Raw genomic sequence first — 21,486 nt, 5'->3', positions numbered from 1 at the left:
GCTCAGGCCTGTGTTTGCCATGCTCTGGCCTGCTAGAACCCTTCATCTATGACTCCCGTGAGCTTGGGCCATGTTGCATCTGGAATGCCCTTCCTTCTCCTCTGAATCTGCCGTCCTGGTTGCTGCTTGTGGACAGGAAGCTTTGGCTAAAGCTAAATATACCTAAAATGTTCCCTTTCAATAGCCTGCAAGCGGCAAGTTTCCACTGGTGACCGCAGAACTCTTGTCTGCTCCAGGTGTTTTTTTTTTTTTTTTTGGTTTTCTGAGACAGGGTTTCTCTGTGTAGCTTTGCGCCTTTCCTGGAACACACTCTGTAGCCCAGGCTGGCCTCGAACTCACAGAGATCCGCCTGGCTCTGCTTCCCGAGTGCTGGGATTAAAGGCGTGTGCCACCACCGCCCAGCATGCTCCAGGTGTTTTTGTGTGTGCTTTACAGACTTGGGACATATTCAGCCTTTCTGTCTATGTTTGTATGCTGATTTATGTGGACACCTATATCCATATCCACACACGAACACACTGCTAATTAAGGTGCTCCACTCCAATCCTGAAAGATATAGCACTTATTAGTATAGATTTAGCATAGGATTTATGTTTTATGTGTGTTCCTACTCATGTGTGCAGGTGTGTGTGAAGGTCAGAGGACAACATTGGGCATTGTGTTTTGACAGAACACTGGCTGTCTACCTTGTTTGCTGGTACTAGGTCTCCCCGTGGGACCTTGGGCTCACTGGTTAGGTCAACAAGCCCCATGGATCCAACTGTCCTCACCCCTCCTGTGCTGGTATTACAAATGTGTGCCCGCTATACTCCTCTTTACTGTACTTGTTACAGGGACCAAACTCGGTTCCTCATGCTCACGTGACAAGCACTGTGCAGACTGAGCTATCTCCCCAGCTCAGGTTTAATATACAATTCAAGTATGGGCTTTCAGAATTGGCCAGGGTTTTTAGGAATTTATTACTTAATCTGACAAGGTAGGTTGCAAACCAGGAACAGGAGAGATTGCATACACTTTCAGCTAATTCCTCGGGGATTTGATTAGTTCCTTGCATCCAGTCAGCAGACACTTGAGGTGGTGACTCTTCCACTCTGTGAGTTACGAGTCCTTAGACATCAGCTTCTTATGATCCATGAGCTTGTCATTGTATTTTGAAACAACAATAAAAGATTAAAATGTGTCTATTTAATTAACTACAGTCCCAGATCTCTTAGATGTGTCAGAATTACAGCCAGGTTCTCATCTATAATTAGAAAACATGTGCATAGAGACATGAAGTTGTAAGAACATTTACAGTTGCTTTATGTGTTTGCAAATGCTGTTATACAGAACGTAACAGCATAAGTGTGGTTACTCCTGTCAGGCGTATTCCTTGTATGTGATATGCTGAGTGTTTCTTCAAATTCCACTTCAAAGCCGGCCAGAGAATAGTTCAGAACTTCACCCAGAGCTTCGGAACTCCCCAAGTGCTGGGCAACCCTGGAAATCTGAGGTGGAAAGTGTGTTCCTTGGGGAAGGAAGGCAGCAGGATGGGAAACTCTGTAGGCTGGAGATCTTTGCCCAAGGGACTTTGCGCAGCTTCTGAAAGATGGAAGGCGCAATGATACTCTATACTTTTGAAGGTGGTCTAGTCTCAAATGACAAAACAATAGTACATTTTAACAGGTAAAAGTATAAAATTATTTTTATTTTTCCTCTGAATTTGTGTATTCTTGAAAGTTTTGGTTTTCATAAAATTTAAGATACCATGTGTTGCCTAGTGGACCATTGTTTGAGTCTCTGAAGAATATCAAATCTAAGAAATATTGCACGAATCCATACCCATTGCATTGGCCCCTTTCATTGTCTGAACCTTGGACTCTCTTGCTTAGTCACATTCTGTCCAGACAGCAGAGAAACACAGTTTTTTCTAATATCTAAGGGTAAGTGGCATACAACCTTTCACCCTAAAGACACCAAACACCACAGTTTTATAATCTTTATGCTTATGTACGTATGCCGTCACCAGGGTTAAAATGCAGGCTGCCACGCCCGATTTGTGTTTTACGTACGTGGTGATGGGCGTCTGAATTTGTGCCTCACACTTGTACGGCAGCCGCTTTATCGAGCTCTTTCCCCAGCCCCTAGTTAAAAAAAAAGATATTGATTTATGTACGTACACGGCACAAATAAGCTACAATAAATCGATCATTGATAATTTTTAAATCTTAAGAATTTTACACAGTAAAATTCACTAAGGTTTGCTCTTTTGTTTTGATGGGTTTGGGGCTGGATTTTAGGTTCTTTTTGTTTGTTTGTTTAGGTTTTGGTTTTGATCATCCAGAATAAGACCTAAAGGACAATTTTTTCATGTCTTTGGACATCAATATGCTGATCAGATTTGGGGATCAGCATTGTGACCCGGTCAATGAATGAGTCTTTGTTCTCAACAGGCCCTGATAACACCTGGGGAGACCAGGTTCTGTCAGCTACCTCCTCACTGTTCTCACTGCAAGCAGAATTAGCAAAGAAGTCAGCCCTGAGAATGGAACTTCCCTGAGAAGAAAATGTTCTTGTACAGTTAGAGAACATTAATTAGCCATATGATGGACATGGGCTCTGTTATGTTTCCCATGATGAATGGGGATGGTATTATCATTGCATTGTTGATGTTAATATTATATTAACATAGGTTATTAATCTCTGACCAGTTAATCAAGCCAGCCAGTATCTTCATCCATTATACTAAACAAATTTTCTGAATTTAAAGCAGTATATAAGCAATGAAAAAATTTAGTTTTATTTTTCTTGATAGCAAGAATAAACATTACTAATGTATAATAACTAATATATTAGCATATCAATGTTTTATCTTTTAATAATCAAGTTCTACCTTCTGTCTGTACTGTTTGGGATGCTGGCTAGGGAATCACAGCGGTGTGATTAGAGGAAACCATCCACTTAGTTCTTCCTGAGGGCTGCTTCCACTTCGCAAAGGTAGCTAGGGTTTGAAAGGAAGATAGACAGGGGCTTTTTCTGCTCTCTGAGCTTGGTGATTTAAAAAGGGTGCAATGGCGGTCAGGTTTTGTCCTTCTGTCTGGATCACGTGAAAAGGGGCTCATTCCCTATGGCCCTTTTTACAAGTTACAGCCTTTCTTTTCTTCTCTGCACTGAGAACAACTATGTGTGTACACACAGAGAGCTTGGCTTCCTGATAATAGGGTAGAGCAAAATGTGGAGCAAAATTTATCTCTTATGCCTCTGTATCCAAAAGAGACCAAGAAAGAGGGTGGAAAGGCCCCACAGAGCAAAAGAAAACTTGAGATAAACAATCTCTCTGTATTTTCATGTAGCATTCTGACCATTTTCCACAACTGGAATTGTCCTGGATTCTGAACTTAGTTACTTAAGAGTTCCTGTGGCTTCGGCCTATGTCCTCTCTGTCCCTCCACCTCTATTTCAAGAGAACCCAGGGCCACAGTGATACATGTCAGAAAACTTTCTTAAAAGCAATGGGACTTTTCCATATTCAAGCTCTCCAGCATAGGGCTATGTACTCCTGGGTGGAGCTGTCTGATGAGTTAGAAGGACAAGTTAATAAGCTCATAATGTTAACACACTGTCAACTACACCTCCAGATAGTCTTGTCTTGGCATTTTCAATAGCCATTGACCTTGGTAGAATATAGTTATTTTGAACTGGCCTGGACCTTTAAAACAGGTTCTTGTTTGCTTACGTGCAAATCAGTTATGTAGGAGTGTAGTGTTTTCACCTTCTATTTTCGTTCATGTGGCTTATGTGAAGTAATTGTTCTTACAGCTTAATTTAACCTGAATGGCAAAAAGAGTTATTTTGTCAATGTTCTGAATGTTTAAGAGTAAATACAATTTTAAAATTAATATCATTTAAAAACAATGACTTTGAGTTGTACAATCTTTTTCTTTTTTTAAATTTCATGTGCATTGTTGTTTTGCTTACATGTATGTCTATTTGAGGGTGTTGGGTCCCCTGGAACTGGAGTTACAGACAGTTGTGAGCTGCCATGTGGGTGCTGGAAACTGAACCAGGGTCTCTGGAAGAACAGTCAGTTCCCTTAACCACTGAGCCATCTCTTCAACCCCTGAGTAGTACAATTCTTAATTAACTTTTCTTTTTACTATTCTGCATTTTCCACATTTTAAAAGCAGGAATGTGTACATTTTAAATGAAAAAATTGTGCACAAAAATTATCACACATTAAAAAAATTAGAATTAATTACAACAAGAAGTTAATAGAATTTTAATTTGTAAAGTAACATAATGTTGATTTTAATTTTATATTTTAATCTTTCCAACTTTTTTAAGATAGTAAGCAAATATTCCCTGTGTGAATAAAGGAGACAATCCCCTAGGTTATGGACATGCTTAATTGGTTTTCCTGTGCTCCCAGACATCTGACTAAGGTGCTGTAGGAATTCATGGGAGCATGTGCACAGTTATGATAAGTATCTAGATTTTGGGGAAAGCATCATAAAGCCCTGGCAGAACACTTTGATGATTGAATATTAGAGTCTGTAACTTCTTTCTCCACCGGGAACTGGTCAACCCCTCACACAGCCATGTTGGTGAATAATCGTGTTGCTCTGATGCATGGAATGGCAGAGATACAGTGCTCTGGTGGTTCATCAGTGAGTATCACCAGAAGCTGAAGAACCACAGTGAAGTCTGTTCACGGTGAATGTGCCTCTCTCTTGTGCCCACTCTTTCACTCTTTATGTAGACGGCTGACATTCTTTTCCAGCCTCATTTAAAATTCCCATAGTTTTCTCTGTTAGGTCTCTCTCTGCATCTGGTTTGGTGCTCCTCAAATGTGCTCCCACATCAAACTGCATTCCCCATGTCAATGTCCCATCATTTCAGAAAACAATTCTCTGTTTGTTTGTGTGCCTCCCTGACTGTATCTCATGCTACTTGAGGCAAAGATAGCTGTCCCCTTCTCACCGTTGCTCTCCTAGCACCTAGCATTAGTCTCCTAGCCAAAGTTTGCATGTGGTGTAAATGATTTGTCCAGGGTCTATAGGACTACTACTTCTGTCTCATCTCTTCATTCTCATTAGAATTATGAAAGAACGCTGAATTAAAGAACAGACAGTGTGTGTCTCCAACATAACAGTGGAGATCTGCAAAAATAAACATGTGAGCCTTTGATTCTATTTCACCATGAGCTGGGACAGTTCCGTTTTCATTCCAGCTAACAACTCGCCATGATACTGCGGCTGTTTGTCTTGGGGTTTGTACTGGAATTTACAAAGGAATCAGGGTACCAATACGGACACAGCTGACAAACACCGTAATCAGGGCAGGGAGGGAGAGATGGACACAGAAAAGGTCTTGGAAGCACCCAAATCATTCTTAAACAACAGCTACCAGCTCAAGAGGAAAACAAACAATTTCAAGCCACTTTTTGTCTGAATCTTGACTTTTCTAGGAAATCAAGTAGAAAGCAAAATATTTGTTTTTATTTAGCAGATATTTTAACCAAAAAAAAAAAAATAGAAAAGAATAAAGAAACATGAAGACAACATGGGTTCAATAGAGACAACTGTAAAAAGATACAATAAAGTAAAAGAACAAAGCCCAAGGTAACCAAACAAACATAAATAAGAAGCAAATTCTGACTTTCAGATTCAGTGCACATAGAGAAGCCAAACAAAAATCAGGGAAGGAAAAGGCTGAATGAACAGAGCATCAGCTTCAGAGTGGAAAAAAAAAAGCCATTAGTCATCATTGATTCTGAAAACAATGAAAAGGTTTTCAATCATCTTGGGAGAACATGACCTTTCACTGTTCAAACTGTCCTTACAGCAGGAAGCCTGAGGTAGTAACTGTCCCTTTGCTGATCTCTCCCCACACACTGTGTCTCTCAATAACTTTCTACTGCTGTAATCAGATGCCATGAGCAAGGCAACTTACTGAAGAAAGAATTTCTTTGGGGCTCACAGTTCAGAACATTAGAGACCACAACAGCAGAACAAAGGAATGGCGACAGGAATAACGAGAGCTTAGATTTTGATACTCAAACAGGAAGCAGAGAGCACACTGGGAATGTTGTAAATCTTTTGCAAGTTCAAAACTAGTTCCAGTGACAGAGAGCAGCTCCTCCAACAAGGCCACACCTCCTAACCCTTCCCAAACAGTTCCACCAACTGTAGAACAAGTACTCAAACATATGAGCCTACAGGGATCATTCTTATGCAAATAGGCTTGTGGTCATGTCATACTGCAAAATGCCTGTAGTCCAACTTCGAAAGACCCCATAGTCTTTCACAGTCTCAACAGAGTTTAAAAGTCCAGAGTCTCTTCTGAGACTCAAGGCAATCTCTTTATTGTACCCTTGATAAAATCGAAAGACAAATTACATATTTCCAATATACAATGGCACAGACTATACATTACCATTCCAAAAGGGAGGAATGGGGGCATAGTGAGGAAATACTGGACCAAAGCAAGACTAAAACCTAGCAGGACACTCCCCTTAGCAGATGTCTCATGGCTCTGACATGTCTCTAACATCTTGGGTCTGCAACACAATCCAGACTCCACTTTCACAGCTTCATGCAGTGGCCTCTCAGGACCTCCAAACTGGAACTCCCCTGCCACACACCTGGCCTCAATGGCTCTTTTTAACAGCAGAGGAAGATTCCACTGTTGGTGATATATTGTGTACCCTAATATATTTACTTGAGGACAGAGCCAGCCACTAGATTAGATATAGAGGTCAGGCAATGGTAGCACACACACCTTTAATCCCAGGAAGTAATATGGCAGGGCAGAGAAGGGCATATAAGGCATGAGGAAACAGGAACTCACTGTCTTTAAGTTGAGGATTTCATAGTGGTAAGAACTAGTGGCTGGCTGTTCTGCTTCTCTGATCTTTCAACTTTCACCCTGATATCTGGCTCTGGGTTTTTTTTTTTTTATTAAAAGGCCATCTAAGATTGGAACATTCCACAGCCCCTATACTCGTGAATGCTTCATGGCTCTAAAGTCAGAACTACGTGGATGGAAGGCACTGTCAAGTTTGATGGTCTGGTGGGTGAACCCTGGCTCCCCCGTGGGTGAACCCTGGCTCCCCTGTGGGTGAACCCTGGCTCCCCTGTGGGTGAACCCTGGCTCCCCTGTGGTCACCCCTGGCTCCCTTGAGTCACACGTGCAGCAGCTTTGACTTGTTTCCTTTTAGAAGCGGAAGATTCCTCAGGCCTTTTCTTTTTACAGTTTGGGATCTTTTTGGGTGGAGTCTTGCCCTGGGGGTTCCCCTCCTTTCATTCCACTTCAGAGCAGGCCTTTCCTTAACTTTTCATCTCTTTCAGCACAATGGCTCTAATAGTACATTGTTATGTGAAGCTATGGGAGTCTGTTAAAGGATCTCAGGAATTTACTAAGATATAGAAAGGGGATAATACATGCACAGACACAGAACAAAGTAAACACCACTGCTTATCCAGCTGTCTTTGTTCTCTGTTCCACCCAGGGGGTTTTGGGAACCAAAGCCATTGGCTGAACGGATGGAATTCCCACAACATTACATTTCCTGGTGCTATTTTTCTTCTCAGACTACACATTTTGTGGTGTTTATTATTGTTATTCCACTTGATCTTCTTCATTGTGTATCTGCAGAAGAGTGATTACTAATAACCAATAATAAAGAGTGATTAATAATACTAATAACCAACTAAGAACAGTCATATGGGGCTGTCTTGAAATCTCCTTGGCCAAAGAAGCTTGTTTGTTCCTTTTCAATTTAGCTTCTGGTGGGTTCTTAGGATAAGGGCCAAAGGCAGCCACATTCTTTGCCAAAGTGTTACGAGAATGGTCTCTAGGCCGGTTGCTAATATTGCTCCCCTCTGAAGCCTCTTGCGCTGGGCTCCAGAGTTCAAATTGCTCTTAGCACTGCTGTCTTCCAAGCTCCTAATGAGATGGCCCACTAAGTTCTGCTTACAGTGTCCAACTGCTTTCCCACTCCAAAGTCCCAAAGTCTTCCACATTCCTCCAAAAACCAGGATGGTCAGGCCTATCACAGTAATAGCCCACCTCCGGTATCAATTTCTGACTTAGTTACTTCTCTATGGCTATGATTAGACACCATGACCAATTTTTATAAGAAGGAGTTCATTTAGGGCTTAGAGTTTCAGGGTTAGGGTTAGGGATAGAATTTAGGGTGAAGCTGTTGTGCCCATGCCCCGAGACCCCCGAGCAAGATCACCACAGAGCCGATTTCCGATGCAAAACACACATAAGCCCGGGCTTGGTCTGTGTCCAACACGCCAACACAGCGGGTGGAGGAGGAAGGCCCTGAGCTCCCAGAGTGAGAGATTTTTAAAGGGAAAAACCAAAAGCAGGGTGGTACAAGCCTTGGCATCACAGGATTGGGTAAGGGTAACCTTTGAATTTACTGGTTGGGGTCCAAAGGAATTTTCAACAACAATGGTTATCAAAGGATGTTTGGAGCCACAGATGTTGTCCAAGGACATTTAGGATCAGCAGATGTTGTTTATCAAATTACTCATTGGCCAGCAGCCTACCCACCCTGGTGGGGTCACCTTGACCAGGGCCCTGGCTGGCTGTTTATGATTTCTTTTGAGGTTATTTTGAAGTGTTTACTGGAACTTAGTTCAGCTTCTGGCCAAGCGCTGTTAGAAATGAAGTTTTTCTTTAAAATGGAGTTTGTCTTGCTCTCTCAGAGCAAAGGCACAGCAGCAGGAAGAGTTTGGAGCCTACATCTTGGTCTGCCAGTAGAAGGCAGAGAGAGAGAGAGAGAGAGAGAGAGAGAGAGAGAGAGAGAGAGAGAGAGAGAGAGAGAGAGAGAGGAAGGAGGGAGGGAGGGAGGGAGGGAGAGAGACTAAGAATAACATCAATCTTTTGAAACCTCAAAGCTACCTCTAGTGGCACATCTCCTCTAACAAAGCCACATCTCCTAATCCTTCTCAAACAGTTCCACCAACTGGAGAATAAATATTAGAACACACAAGCCTATGGGGGCCATTCTCATCCAAGCCACCACACCTCCCATGAATATGCACTTGCTACCACCATACCCTTTGTGATGGCTATTCTGGGTTGTCAACTTGACTACATCTGAAATTAACATAAAAAAGGAAGCTAGTTAGCAGAGAAAGTCTGGAAGCCCTTCCCCATGTACGCTCCCTACAACAAACAGAGCATGGTCAAGAAAAGCTCACTGCTATAGTAATGTGTTAGAGCTGCTACTGTATAACTATCCCATAAAGGGTTATGGGGCTCCTAGGACAGGGCTGTTTTGTCTTTAAAAAGACTTACTAGTTTACTCCCATTCTTGGGAATGTTTCCCCATCTTAATAATCTGTCTCTATCTCTACTTCTTACCATCTGTCCCAGTCCCAATTCATCACTCTAGGATGCTAGAACCTGGGTATCAAGAGGTATCCCCTGGGACTCTGAAGTGGGTGCCTTTGGACTCAAATCTGTACCTGTTACTTTCAAACCCCTATAACACCTAGCCCTCATCTACTCCCCTGTCTCCTTCCAGCCACTCCTAACTCCCCTACTCCAATCTGCACACATGCTAACTGCCTCAACAGCCATGCCTCTGATCATGTGCAGAGGCCGTTTCCTGCTTAGGACTTCATTCCCTTTCCGGGTCTGGTAAATTCCACTATGTTTCCCCTGAAAAGCTCTCTCTGATTTCCTTAGGAAGCCATTCTCTGAGCTCCCACAGTTTCACATCTTGGTTATAATATGAATTACACTACAGAATTTACTGTTGCTTTGTCTGGTTCTCCAGCTGATGGAGAATTCTTTGTGAGTTGTATTTGATTTTGGTTTGGTTTTGTTTGTTTGGTGGGGGGTTGTCACTACCTGGCCTAGGCTGGCCTTTATCCCCCTGACTCGTCCTCATTTGTGCTGAGATTACAGGCATGTGTCACCATGCCCAGCTGGGAAAGCTACTTGAAAGTATAGAACGTGTTTGTAGCCTGGTGGGTGGGAACGGTGCCAAGGATGGTAGTAGTTACATAAGAAGTCTCAATCAAATAGGTTCAAAGTACTTGCTAAAGAACAGTCGGTGAGATGCTTACCAAAAAGCACGTCTCCTATGTACTTTTTTGTACATATTTTCTACATATCCTGCAGATTGGATAAATAGCTCACTTTGTAAAAGCATACTGTTGTTAGATAATCACATCATCTGTAAGAAACAACAATCTTGGAAGCCCTTGGTGACAGAACATGTGTATCATAAGCTCTTACTCCATGTGGGCTTAAAATTGGCAGTGAGATGGTTAAGTGGCTTTTAATTGGGGGTTATTTTCCTCTTTGGTGAAACATAGCAGTGTTCAGTACCACTTTGAGTTGTAATAACTCGGAGAATGAAATTGCTACTGGTATCGGGTGGGTGCAGGTAATGGGTGCAGTGGGGCATTTACAAAGCTCAGGGCCACTGTCACAACGGCTCCTGATGCTGATAGCTAACATTAAAAAATCACTAACCACACAGCAAATCTGAAGCCAGCCTGGTCTTCAGAGTGAATTCCAGAACAGCCAGGGGCTATATAAGTCCTGCTGAGAGTGTGGGAGAGGTGGGTCTTAACCCAGCTGTTTCCTTCAGAAGCATGTTTCACCAGTCACTGTAATGACATTGAGAGGTTGAAAGTTGTGCTAGGCTCTGATGTAGATATGACCACCCCACTAGTCACCTTCTAGGAATGTCCAGCTTCTAAAGGGACCTATAAAGAACTGAACTCTGAACTAAGGGAAATAGCAATCTCAAGAAACGAGGGCTGGGTTTTTTTGTGTCTGCTTTGATCCCTAGTAATTTAAGCTCTGCTAAAACAATCAAATGATAATAAACATAATCTCATGAACATTGGATAAGTTATTAAAAAGCATTAATGAAATTATTAGCATTGATAAAAATGGCTTTGAAAGAGTCATTTGGCCACTTCAACAGTAAGATTACCAACCTTTGTGACATTTTAGGACTGCATGTAAGAGTCAGCTTGTTTAACAAATCATAGTGTTATGTGCCTGTAATTTCAGCACTTAAGAGCTGCGGCAGAAGGATTATGAGTTTGAGGGCAGTCTGGGCTACATAGTGAGAACAAAAACTAAGCCAAACCAAACCAAAACAGTAGGTCAGCTTAAGAAAATCAAGAAATGTACCAAAGAGAGTCATGAACTGTGAAAGTACTCTGCATGATACTTTAGCCAAGCCTGCACCCAGACTCCAGAGTTCTTAGCAAGACTGTGGTGGGGGCAGCAATACTCCACGTCTACTCACTGCTCCTGTGCTACACTGGCATCATGGCACGAGGCATGTGTCTCCTTCCACCTCTAGCTGCTTAATGACAATACGGTGATGGCCCAGCAGCCACCTTAGCTTTCTCATTTCCTTTCATCCCTGATTGTATTGTTGTTTGTTTGAGTTTGGAGTATTGTTGCTGTTTTTTTTTTTTTTAGTTAGACTTTACTTTGACCTTTTTCATTGTGTACAATAGCCATCGTACATCACACTGTTCCATAAAGAGATTTTCATCCAAGTATGCAATGTGAGTTGAACACATTTCCCCTCACAGTCCCCGTGAGACAAGGTCTTACCATGTGTTCTGGACTGACCTCAAAGTCATGATCCTCCTGACTCAGCCTCTCAAGTGCTGGGATTACTGGTGTGTGCCACTTTGCCTTACTTTTAAAGCCACTGCCTTAATGAAGGCTCTTAGCTTTTCAGCCTAGATTACTGTAACCTTGGGGGGTTTCTTTAGTGTCTCCTTAAGTCACTCATGTTTTTACATGATGATATAATAACCATAACCACATAATAATAATGACGATGGCAGTTCTAGGCTGATGTAGCTTGAGGGTTGTTAGCTCGAGTTTAGAAGCTAGATTGCCTGGATTTCAAGCACTTAAGTGCATTAATGCATTTAATCCTCCTAACAACTGTGACTCTCCCTATGCTACAGATGAGAAAACTCAAGTGCGTAAGTCAGAAACCATTTGCACTGGGCCATGGTTTGGTCTCAGCCTAGCTCTGTGCTCTAAGCCCTTGACCTCAGTCCTACACTGCTTGTCCTTTGGCCATCACTCAGTACTGGTGTGTCCTACATCCATCCCCGAGACAGTATCCATCACTGAGTCTAATGCACCAAACCCATATCCTCAGGGTCACTTTTGCATGTAAGGGGCTAATTGTCTGTATTTTAATTAAAATGTGGTGGTGAGACTTGTGTAATTGTTCTAAGGTAGTCTCGTTTGTTTGTATTTTGTCTCTTCACTTAGTTAGCACTTAATGTTTAAGCTTGACTTTTCCACATCCGGAAGGGAGAAGGAATAAACTTGAATTGTCGATCAAGAATTTCCAGCTTTGTTCATTAGTTTGTGATTTGTCTGTCTTAGGTAGCATATGCAATTCTTATAGGCAAGTCAACTGACTTAGGCAATGAGTGGATTCAGGAATGTGCATCCATTTACCCAGGAATAATAATAGCAGTAATATATACCATTAATGCATCAAGTTGACCATATAGTATAGTAGTTAAAAGACAACTCCCTAGATTCAAAATGCTTGAATCCCTGTCCACTGTTTATCATTAGGAGAATTAACTTTTCAGAAACCCAGTTACTTGACCTGTGATACGTACCTAATGAAGGAAATAATCTTCTACCAGACTACAAGACTTCTGAAAGGATTAAAGGGGAAAGTAGATATAATCTAATTAGTATAATATTATACATATTAAGTGATCTAAAAGCTATATAGCTATTTTTGAGTGCCCTACTCTATGTCCAGGAGGACTTGAAGAGGCTCATAGTGAAAAAGATGATACCTCTAGGACCCTCATCTTAAGCCTTGATACGACTATCAGGATGACATCTTTTTAAATGCCACCTGGATGGGTAGATGAACAAAAATAGTATTATCACAAAAATACACTGCAGAATGTGAATTTAAAATGTATAAAGTCCCAATTTATTGCCTCCCTCATCCTTGCTTTCTCTGCCAAGCCCCTCACTCAGTACCATGCAAGCTATTCAGCTATGTTTCTTTCCCTTTCTACTAACAACACCTTATTCCTACTCATCGCAAGAGCCCATTCCAGAAACACTGTAATGTTCCTTCTTGAATGATGATCCAAGAAAGACACACATAAATCCTTATTTTCTGAAGGAACATATTTAAATTTCACTATGTGACATTCAAGGTGCTTCCCAGGTCATTTCTCTCTACTCCTTGTCTCTCCTCCCTCCATTAAACACTCCACTCTCCTACATTTTGCTGAGTAGAAGCCTGCTTCTTCATGTCTCTCACTCTACGGCTTCCTTGTTTATTAATGCCTTTCTTTGTGTCTGTCTAGCTCTTGTCCACCCTGAGACCCGAGTCTGTCAAAGTTCCTGTATAAAATCACTATCTAACTCTTGTAGCCTTATCAAGGTTTTCCTGTCAATGATGCTCACAGTCCCGGCGGTCTATCATAAAACTGCCTTGCACTTCATTTTAACTGTGGTGGCTGCTGGAGTCTATTTCCCAAGGGTGGTCACTCTGTTGCCTGGCGTTCCGTGTCTTACCCTTCTGTGCTGTGCTCAGATAGTCTTCAATGCATTCTTTTGTTTTGTTTTGTTTTGTTTTTGTTTTTCGAGACAGGGTTTCTCTGTGTAGCTTTGCGCCTTTTCCTGGAACTCACTTGGTAGCCCAGGCTGGCCTCGAACTCACAGAGATCTGCCTGGCTCTGCCTCCCGAGTGCTGGGATTAAAGGCGTGCGCCACCGCCACCCAGCTCAATACATTCTTACTCATCGACTGTTTAGGATCCTTTACTGCCACTGGAAGAGTCAGAAGTCTTCAGAGAAATAAACGCCTCCGATCTTATCCTAATATCTGGGCCTCCACCCAATGTGAGATCACTGTTCATGTCTGCTTGAAGACACCATTGCCAGCACACTGCCAACTCATTTCTAAATGGGCCCTGTACTGGTCCTTGCTTTTCAAGTCTTCATTCTCCTTCACTTATCAGCACACCTTGACTTACTTTTGCACCCTGGTCTTTGACATGGGCCTCCTTCCTTGGGTGTGAACCCAAATCATTTCGCTGAGGCTGGCTCTTTATGGCCTTTTTACTGGCACCTGGAGATGGAAATTATGACATCATCTAAGCCAATGATCCCCAAACATAACAGGATAAGATCACTTACGTGCTTATTAAAAATTCCAGTTTCTGGATCCTGGTCCAAGCCTATCACACCAGAATAACCCAAATAAAAGCCTAGAAATCAGAATGATTAGCAAGCATCCCAAGGATATTCTTCTGATCAGATGAGGCACCTGGCAATGTTCACCAGCTGATCTGATGGACCAGTCTGTTTCCACTGCCCATCAGAACATCTGTGTTTGGAGGAAAGGGATCATTGATTTCAGTGGCTTAGCATTATAATTTATTAACTTCTATTTTCAAACTGTCAATATAAGTACTGACAGACCGCTAATATAGAACAACCTGCTTAGGGCCTCTGAACTTTAATTTCATAAAATAATAAAATAAATAAAATAATAATAATAATAATAATAATAATAATAATAATAATATGTGGTGGTTTGAATGAGAACGGCCCTCATAGGCTCATCTATTTGAAGGCTTGAGCCACAGTTAATGGAACTGTTCAGGAAGGAATAGGAGGTGTGTATCACTAAGGATAGGTTTTGGGGTTTCAAAATCCCAGGCCATTTCTACTTAGCATGCCCCTCCCCACTCTCTCTCTGCCTCGTGGTTGCTGTCCCAACATGTAAACTCTCGGCCGCTGCTTCAGTACCTGGCCTGCCTGCTGCCAAGCTCCTCACCATGATGGTCATGAACTGAAAGCTAGCCCCTGATTAAACACTTTCTTTTTTTTTTTTTTTTTTTTTTTTTTTTTTTTTTTTTTTTTGGTTTTTCGAGACAGGGTTTCTCTGTGTAGCTTTGCGCTTTTCCTGGAACTCACTTGGTAGCCCAGGCTGGCCTCGAACTCACAGAGATCCGCCTGGCTCTGCCTCCCGAGTGCTGGGATTAAAGGCGTGCGCCACCACCGCCCGGCAACACTTTCTTTTATAAGTCACTTTGGTCATGGTCTTCACATCAATAGAAAAATAGCCAAGACAGAAAATGAGGGAAGGATGGAGAAAGGAAAGTAGGAGGAGGAGAGAGCCATAACAAATATTTAGTTCTTCTTTACTAATTCCCACTAGAATAACTTTAAGGACTTTTAGAAAAATTACCGCTGCTAGTTGCATTTCATGTTGCTGTGGTAAAATGCCTGGCAGAAAAAACTCAAATGAGGACAGTCTTATTTTGGTTACTGGTTTCAGAGGGCACAAGCCCATGATAGTGAAGAAGGCATGAAAAAGTGACAGCACATTACAGAAGCAGGAATCAGCGGAGAAGGAGAAGCAGAATCTTGAGTTGTAACATTCGCAGGTCTGCCCTCAGTGACCCACCTCTGAGAGCCAGGCCTCACAATCTCCCCAGACAGTAGCACCAGCTAGGGATACGATGTTGAAACACATGAGCCTGTGCAAACATCATAGCAACCATAACATTCTCAAAGGTTGTAGTTTAATTGGGCCAGACACACTATTGAAGTTAAAATAAAGGGAACCAGTGACTATTGCCTTCAAACTGATAACTTTGACTTAATAGTATGTCATTTAAAAACCTTGTGCCAATGGTAGGTATTTTATGTTATTTATAAAATTTATTATTATTATTATTGTGTGTATGTGTGTGTATGTTGGTGGTGGTGGTAATTCAATGTACAGTCTCACAGTAGGTGAACACTCTATACTCCTAACCCTCCATTCTTTCTCAACATAGTTTCATTACATATTTGTTACTTAGAAGAGTCGATGAATAATCTCAACAATTTTATGAGTTATCACAACTGTATAAAAATATCCTGCAGTGTAATAAGGTCTTTAAAAATCTGTAGCTCAAAAGATGTGTGAAAATGAGTTGCTAATTAAACGAGAAAATGGATGTGTATTTACCCATTCCTTTGGTACTTCAACTATTATTTACTGCTGAGTGCTTGCTATCTAGACGTCCTTGTGTTAATTGCTAGGAAAACATCCATACATCGACAACACAGTCCAAACGCTCTTGGAAAGACGAACATTGCATCACTGTTACACCTATGCTGAGGACTGCAAAGGAATATGGAAAATTGTAGAAACATATGAAGGACTTGACCTCTTCTGCTCCAAAAAGACATGGAGGAGGAAGTGATGTTAACAATGAAACCGGAAGAACGAATTGGAATTAAGTAGGTGTAGAGGGCACAAGGTCCTTGTGCTCACAGATAGCATTAGGGAAACCAGAAATGTTAAACATACAGGCTTTTCTCCTCAACAGAAGAGATTTATACCTGTTTCTGCCCAGAAATCTGGGAATGGATGTAGCTAATAACCTAGTGATTTTGGCTATGTGTAGGTCCAGGCTTCACCCAAATCCTCCAGACTATTATGCTTATCCCATATCCTTCTTCCCTAGACCTGTATCCTGAGCACTGTTTCTCTGTCAATAGATCCCACTCTGTGGAAGAGGTCACAGGTACCTTGCAAATGAGTTTAGATGTAATTATGCCTTAAACTTTATTGTGATAATTGTCACAAGGAAACTTTTTTCCAAAGTTGTACTGTGTTTAAATGTGTCAAAAATAAGTGGTTTAGGGTCAGACTCTAGAAGTGTGAGCCAACACTGGCTAACTAAGTCATGCTGAACCTATTTCCTCCTTGCCTCACAGAGACTGTTACTCTGCCAGCCATGGTGTTTGTAGAGACCTCCCTACAAGCATGAATGTTGGGCTTCATTAGAATGGAGAAAGCCAAAATAACCTGAACCTGTACATGAGAGGGAAAGTGGAACACATGAGGGCTGATAGGACCAAGTAAGAGAGTTTAGAATGGACTTTGAGAGCACTGGGAAGCTAATTAATATATTAAGCAGGGTGCTGAAATGATATGACCTACATACTTAAAAGTCTGCATCCCATAGTGCTTGGGGTACAGAGATCCCTTAGTGGATGTAAAAAACAAACAAACAAACAAAAACAGTTATTGAGATAGTCAGGGAAAAGATGATGGCCTAAAGTGATAAATGGAAGCAGAGATGGGTAAAGGTTAAAAAAAAAAAACTCAAGGTATATGAAGAAATTCAGAAGTTTTATGTTTGGTAGGCTATGAGAAGAGAGGATGTAGTGAGGCAAGGTTCCAGCACAAAGAGGGCAGAAGCTATGTTAGCTGCCGATAAGAAACCCAAGGGAAGAGCAATTCAGGGCAGAGCTTTGGATCACTAGTAAGTTGCCCAATTAGATGTCTTAAGTACAGTGAATATGAACTTAAAACAGAAAGCTAGTCTACAGTTGCAGGCAAAGTTCTCCAGCATGTAGATGATAAGAGAAGTCACAAGATGCAGATAAGTCACTCACTGCTGGAGGTTCTGAAAGGTTCTCAGGGTCATGTGTTCACTGTGCTCAAGAGGCCCACATTCCAATAAAAACACCTATGCATGTGCCAGGCCAGAATTTTAGCTCAGCTGACATGGAAAACTATAAGGTAAAAGCGCTAGTGAAAGAAACCCACCCTGGCCCTGAACCCAGAGCCAGTGAAAGAAACATACCCTGGCTCTGAATCCAGAGCCAGTAAAGGAAACACACCTGGCCCCGAGACCCAAGCCAATGAAAGAAACACTTTAGTCCTGAACCCAGAACCTAAGAAATACACTCTGACCCTGAAATCAGAGCCAAAGAAACATACTTTGTCCCTAGAATCAGAGCTGTAACACTGGCATTTTTGGTTCCCAAACCCAAGATAGCCTCCCTTCATAGCTGTGCTCTCCCCTTGGAGTCTGAGCCACACCGGGACCCTATCTCTTATCTCCAGTCCATCTGCAACAGACTCACCTTTCAGCTACCAATTGCTCAGCATCCCATCCAACAGTGGCAATTAGGTGAGGTCCCCCTTTGGTAGGTGTAAATGTTTCCCTGGGTCTGAGGAAGTGTCCATTGAGTGTCTGGCACCCCTCTAGTACTCTTGCAAGTGGAGGTACCCCCAGCCATGATCTTTAAGTTCACAGCTGGCCCTCTTCACCTGACCACACTCCCTGACCCTTGGAGCTGCAATCAGGCAGTTTCCTTAGGCCTAATTGGGTTATAGCATCCCTTCCTGTCCTCTCCTCCTGTCTTCCCCACAAAAAGGAGCCACAAAAGCTTCCTTTTCCAGTCCTTTCCTCTGGATGAGACCCTCCCCCTAGAGCTCAATTTTCTCTCACCTCTACAGAAACCCTGGTATCAGGCACCCAGGTCTCTTTACTGGCTTAGCTTAATTGCTCCAAGCCAAATGTCACTACCATCCCTTATCCCTCTCACATTCCCTTCACATTCAGACTGCTTTAACTCCTCAGGAACACACCTTGTGGGCACCCTGGATTTTGCAGACTGCAATAATACCATTACCCTTGGTACTACCACCCAGCCCCTATGTCCAAACACTCACAATGCCTCTATTCTCTGTGGTACTCAAGTTTATCACTGCTTACCTGATAGGTGGTCTGGGACTTTTGCCCTGTTGTTCCTGTTTCCTAAATTAGGGGTTGTACCTGGTGAAAAACCCTTGCCAACTCCCAAGTTCACAGCAGAATGGCATTACAAATAAGCCATCCAAATAATGCCCTTTCTAGCAGCTCTGGGCAGGTATAGCCACTGGAATAGCAGGACCAACTATTTCCCTAGCTATTACCGTCAGCTTTCCTCACAATTCATCCAGGATTTCCAACGGGTAGCTCAGACCATCCTTACCCTTCAGGGGCAAATAGAGTCGCTGGCCACCATAGTAGTACAAAATCAGAGAGGATTAGACTCACAGCAGGGAGAGATGGTCTTTATCTCTTTCTTGGGGAAGAATCTAGCTTCTATGTCAACCAATCAGGTGAAGTGAAAGATAAGATCCAACAACTCTAAATGGATCTTCAAAACCAGAAACAGCTTGATACCTCCAGCCACTGGATTACTGACACTCAGATATGGAACTGAATGCCACCCTTCTTATCCCCTCTTTTCTTCCTTTTCTTAGCCCTACTAATTGTGTCTTATAAACCTCTTGTCTAGATTTCTTCAACAGGTCTAGAAGATTTCTAACCAGACTTTTAACCAATTACTATTACAGGATTACCAGCCCCTAGCTATGAAGCCAGGACCTGCAGCACCTGGCATCCTGAGGATGAAGATCAAGATTGTCCCAAGTATCTTGATGCCCCAATTCAACAGGAAGTAGTCTAATTATAATGTCACCCCCTTTCCAACTTCCCGATTGTTTATTAATAAACCCAAAAAAACCCTACACTGGAAATTCTTATTATCTATACTTTACTCCCTTTTCTGCCCTTCTGGAGATTCATCTGACTACTTAACATCAAACTAGAAATTCATCTAAAAATTAACTAGCCAGTATTTTGTCTCAGATTAAATAGCCAAGCCAGGTGTAGTGGCATATTCCTGTAGTCTTAGCACTGGGGAGACAAAGGCAGGAAGACAATGTGTGTTTGAAGTCAGCCTGGGGTATAGTGAGTACTAGGCTAGCTAAGGCTATATGATAAAACTAATGTCTCAACACACACACACACACACACACACACGCACGCACGCGCGCACACACACACACACACACACACAGACACACACGGCTAGAGTGGTGGCTCAAGGACCCAAGTTTGATTCCTAGAGCCCACATTGGGTAGCTCACAACCACCTGTAACTCCAGCTCCAGACTTCCTCTTCTGGACTCAGGGGATTATGTCCGTGTGTGTGTGTGTGTGTGTGTGTGTGTGTGTGTGTCTATATCTGTGTGTATGTACCTCTGTGTGTGTATGTGTGTGTGTCTGTGTGTGTGTCTGTGTCTGTGTGTGTCTGTATGTGTCTATATCTGTGTGTATGTCCCTGTATGTGTGTGTGTGTGTGTCTGTGTGTGTGTGTGTGTGTCTGTATGTGTCTATATCTGTGTGTATGTCCCTGTATGTGTGTGTGTGTCTGTGTGTGTGTCTCTCTGTGTCTATATCTGTGTGTATGTACCTCTGTGTGTGTATCTATGTCTATTCGCATGTGTCTGTGTCTGTGTATGTGTCTGTGTCTAATGTGTTTCTGGGTGTGTCTGTCTATGTGTGTATACATAAATAAAATACACATTTAACACACAGAGACTTCAACAAAGAGCGTCTCTTAACATGCAAAAAAGGATTCACTTAGAATTTTAAAGCATATTCCGAGTTGAACTATATTCACATTGATATCACATTCTTTTCAGTACTGAACAGACCTTCAGGGAGCAGATGGTAGGTTTTTCCAATCAGCTTCCTGATGTGAACTTTATAGTCCACAGGGCTGTGACCACAAAGCCCAAGGTCTGTTAGATCTGTGCCATATGTAAATAAGTCCACAGTCTAAGGGAATCTCAGGACATGATTTGCTTTTCAATGTACTTTGTAGCTTAAATTAGCATTGCATTCAGCAGTTAAGCTTTCTGTTTGAACATTCACTTTAACATCACAGATAATCACCCACTGCCCTAGGAAGCACAGACAGACATTGGAGAGATATCACCTTCCTTCAATCACCCTCCCTCCTCTTTCCATTTTCTTTCTGTCCCTCATGTTCCCTTCCACTCTTCCTTCCCTCTCTTGTTTCCCTTCCTTTCCTTTTTTTCCTTCCATCTTTCCTTCATGTTCCAAATAGTTTCTCCTTCCAAGCTTTTATGGAATGAGACAGGTTGTGCATATAAAATCTGAAGAGCACACACAATGTCAAGTGTCTTGTTTTTGCAAAGCACTCCAACAGAGCCACACCATTAATACTAGAAAGAGCAGCAGTCTGCAGACCTTGGTATCCAGTTTGCTCATTTGCAGGACAAGGCAGACAGTATTCTCTCCCGGTGATGTGCTATGTGGTCACTCCCAGACTATTTCCAGGTTTGTTTGGCTGTGATTCTAGACTTCACAAAGCAAGGGCAGACACTCTTGTGTTATTAAGTGTGAGTGCCTACACCTGTACAACCAGCACAGTTATCCACTGAAACGTGACAATCAAGATCCTTAAATATATCAAATCTGAATTGTGATATGCTTGAAATATAAAATGTATAATGGACTTTGAAGACAGTATTAAAGCATGTAAAACACTCCTAGAAAATACCACTACTGATTTTTATATGGATTACATGATGAAACAATGCTTTGGATATATTAGCTGAAACGAAGGATATTTTTGTAATTCATTTTACCTGGGTCTACTCACCTGTTGACTAGTAGACAGAGAAATGAAAGAAACCACAATCATTATTCTCCTTGATATAAATATATGCCCAGGATTAGGGATGTGTGTGTGTGTGTAGTGTGTAGTATACACTCAATCCTGTAACCCTGTTTCTAATGCAGAAGTAACTGTAAGTATTGTTAGAACATTGCTGACTGTATTACTACAC

General features: G+C 42.0%; 1 long non-coding RNA gene across 1 annotated transcript; it reads right to left on the bottom strand.

The window, feature by feature from the left end:
* Positions 1–885: 885 nt before the first annotated feature.
* On the bottom strand, positions 886–13,586 carry LOC131923476 (uncharacterized). Its single transcript, XR_009382629.1, has 2 exons — positions 12,633–13,586; positions 886–2,123 (listed from the first exon to the last, which is right to left on the bottom strand). It is a non-coding gene; the product is annotated as an uncharacterized LOC131923476 (long non-coding RNA).
* Between the last annotated feature and the right edge of the window lie 7,900 nt (positions 13,587–21,486).

The sequence above is a fragment of the Peromyscus eremicus genome, chromosome 13 (genome assembly GCF_949786415.1).
Source record: "Peromyscus eremicus chromosome 13, PerEre_H2_v1, whole genome shotgun sequence".
NCBI lineage: Eukaryota > Metazoa > Chordata > Mammalia > Rodentia > Cricetidae > Peromyscus > Peromyscus eremicus.
Note: the sequence above shows the minus strand (reverse complement) of the source record. Positions and strands in the feature narration are given on the sequence as shown.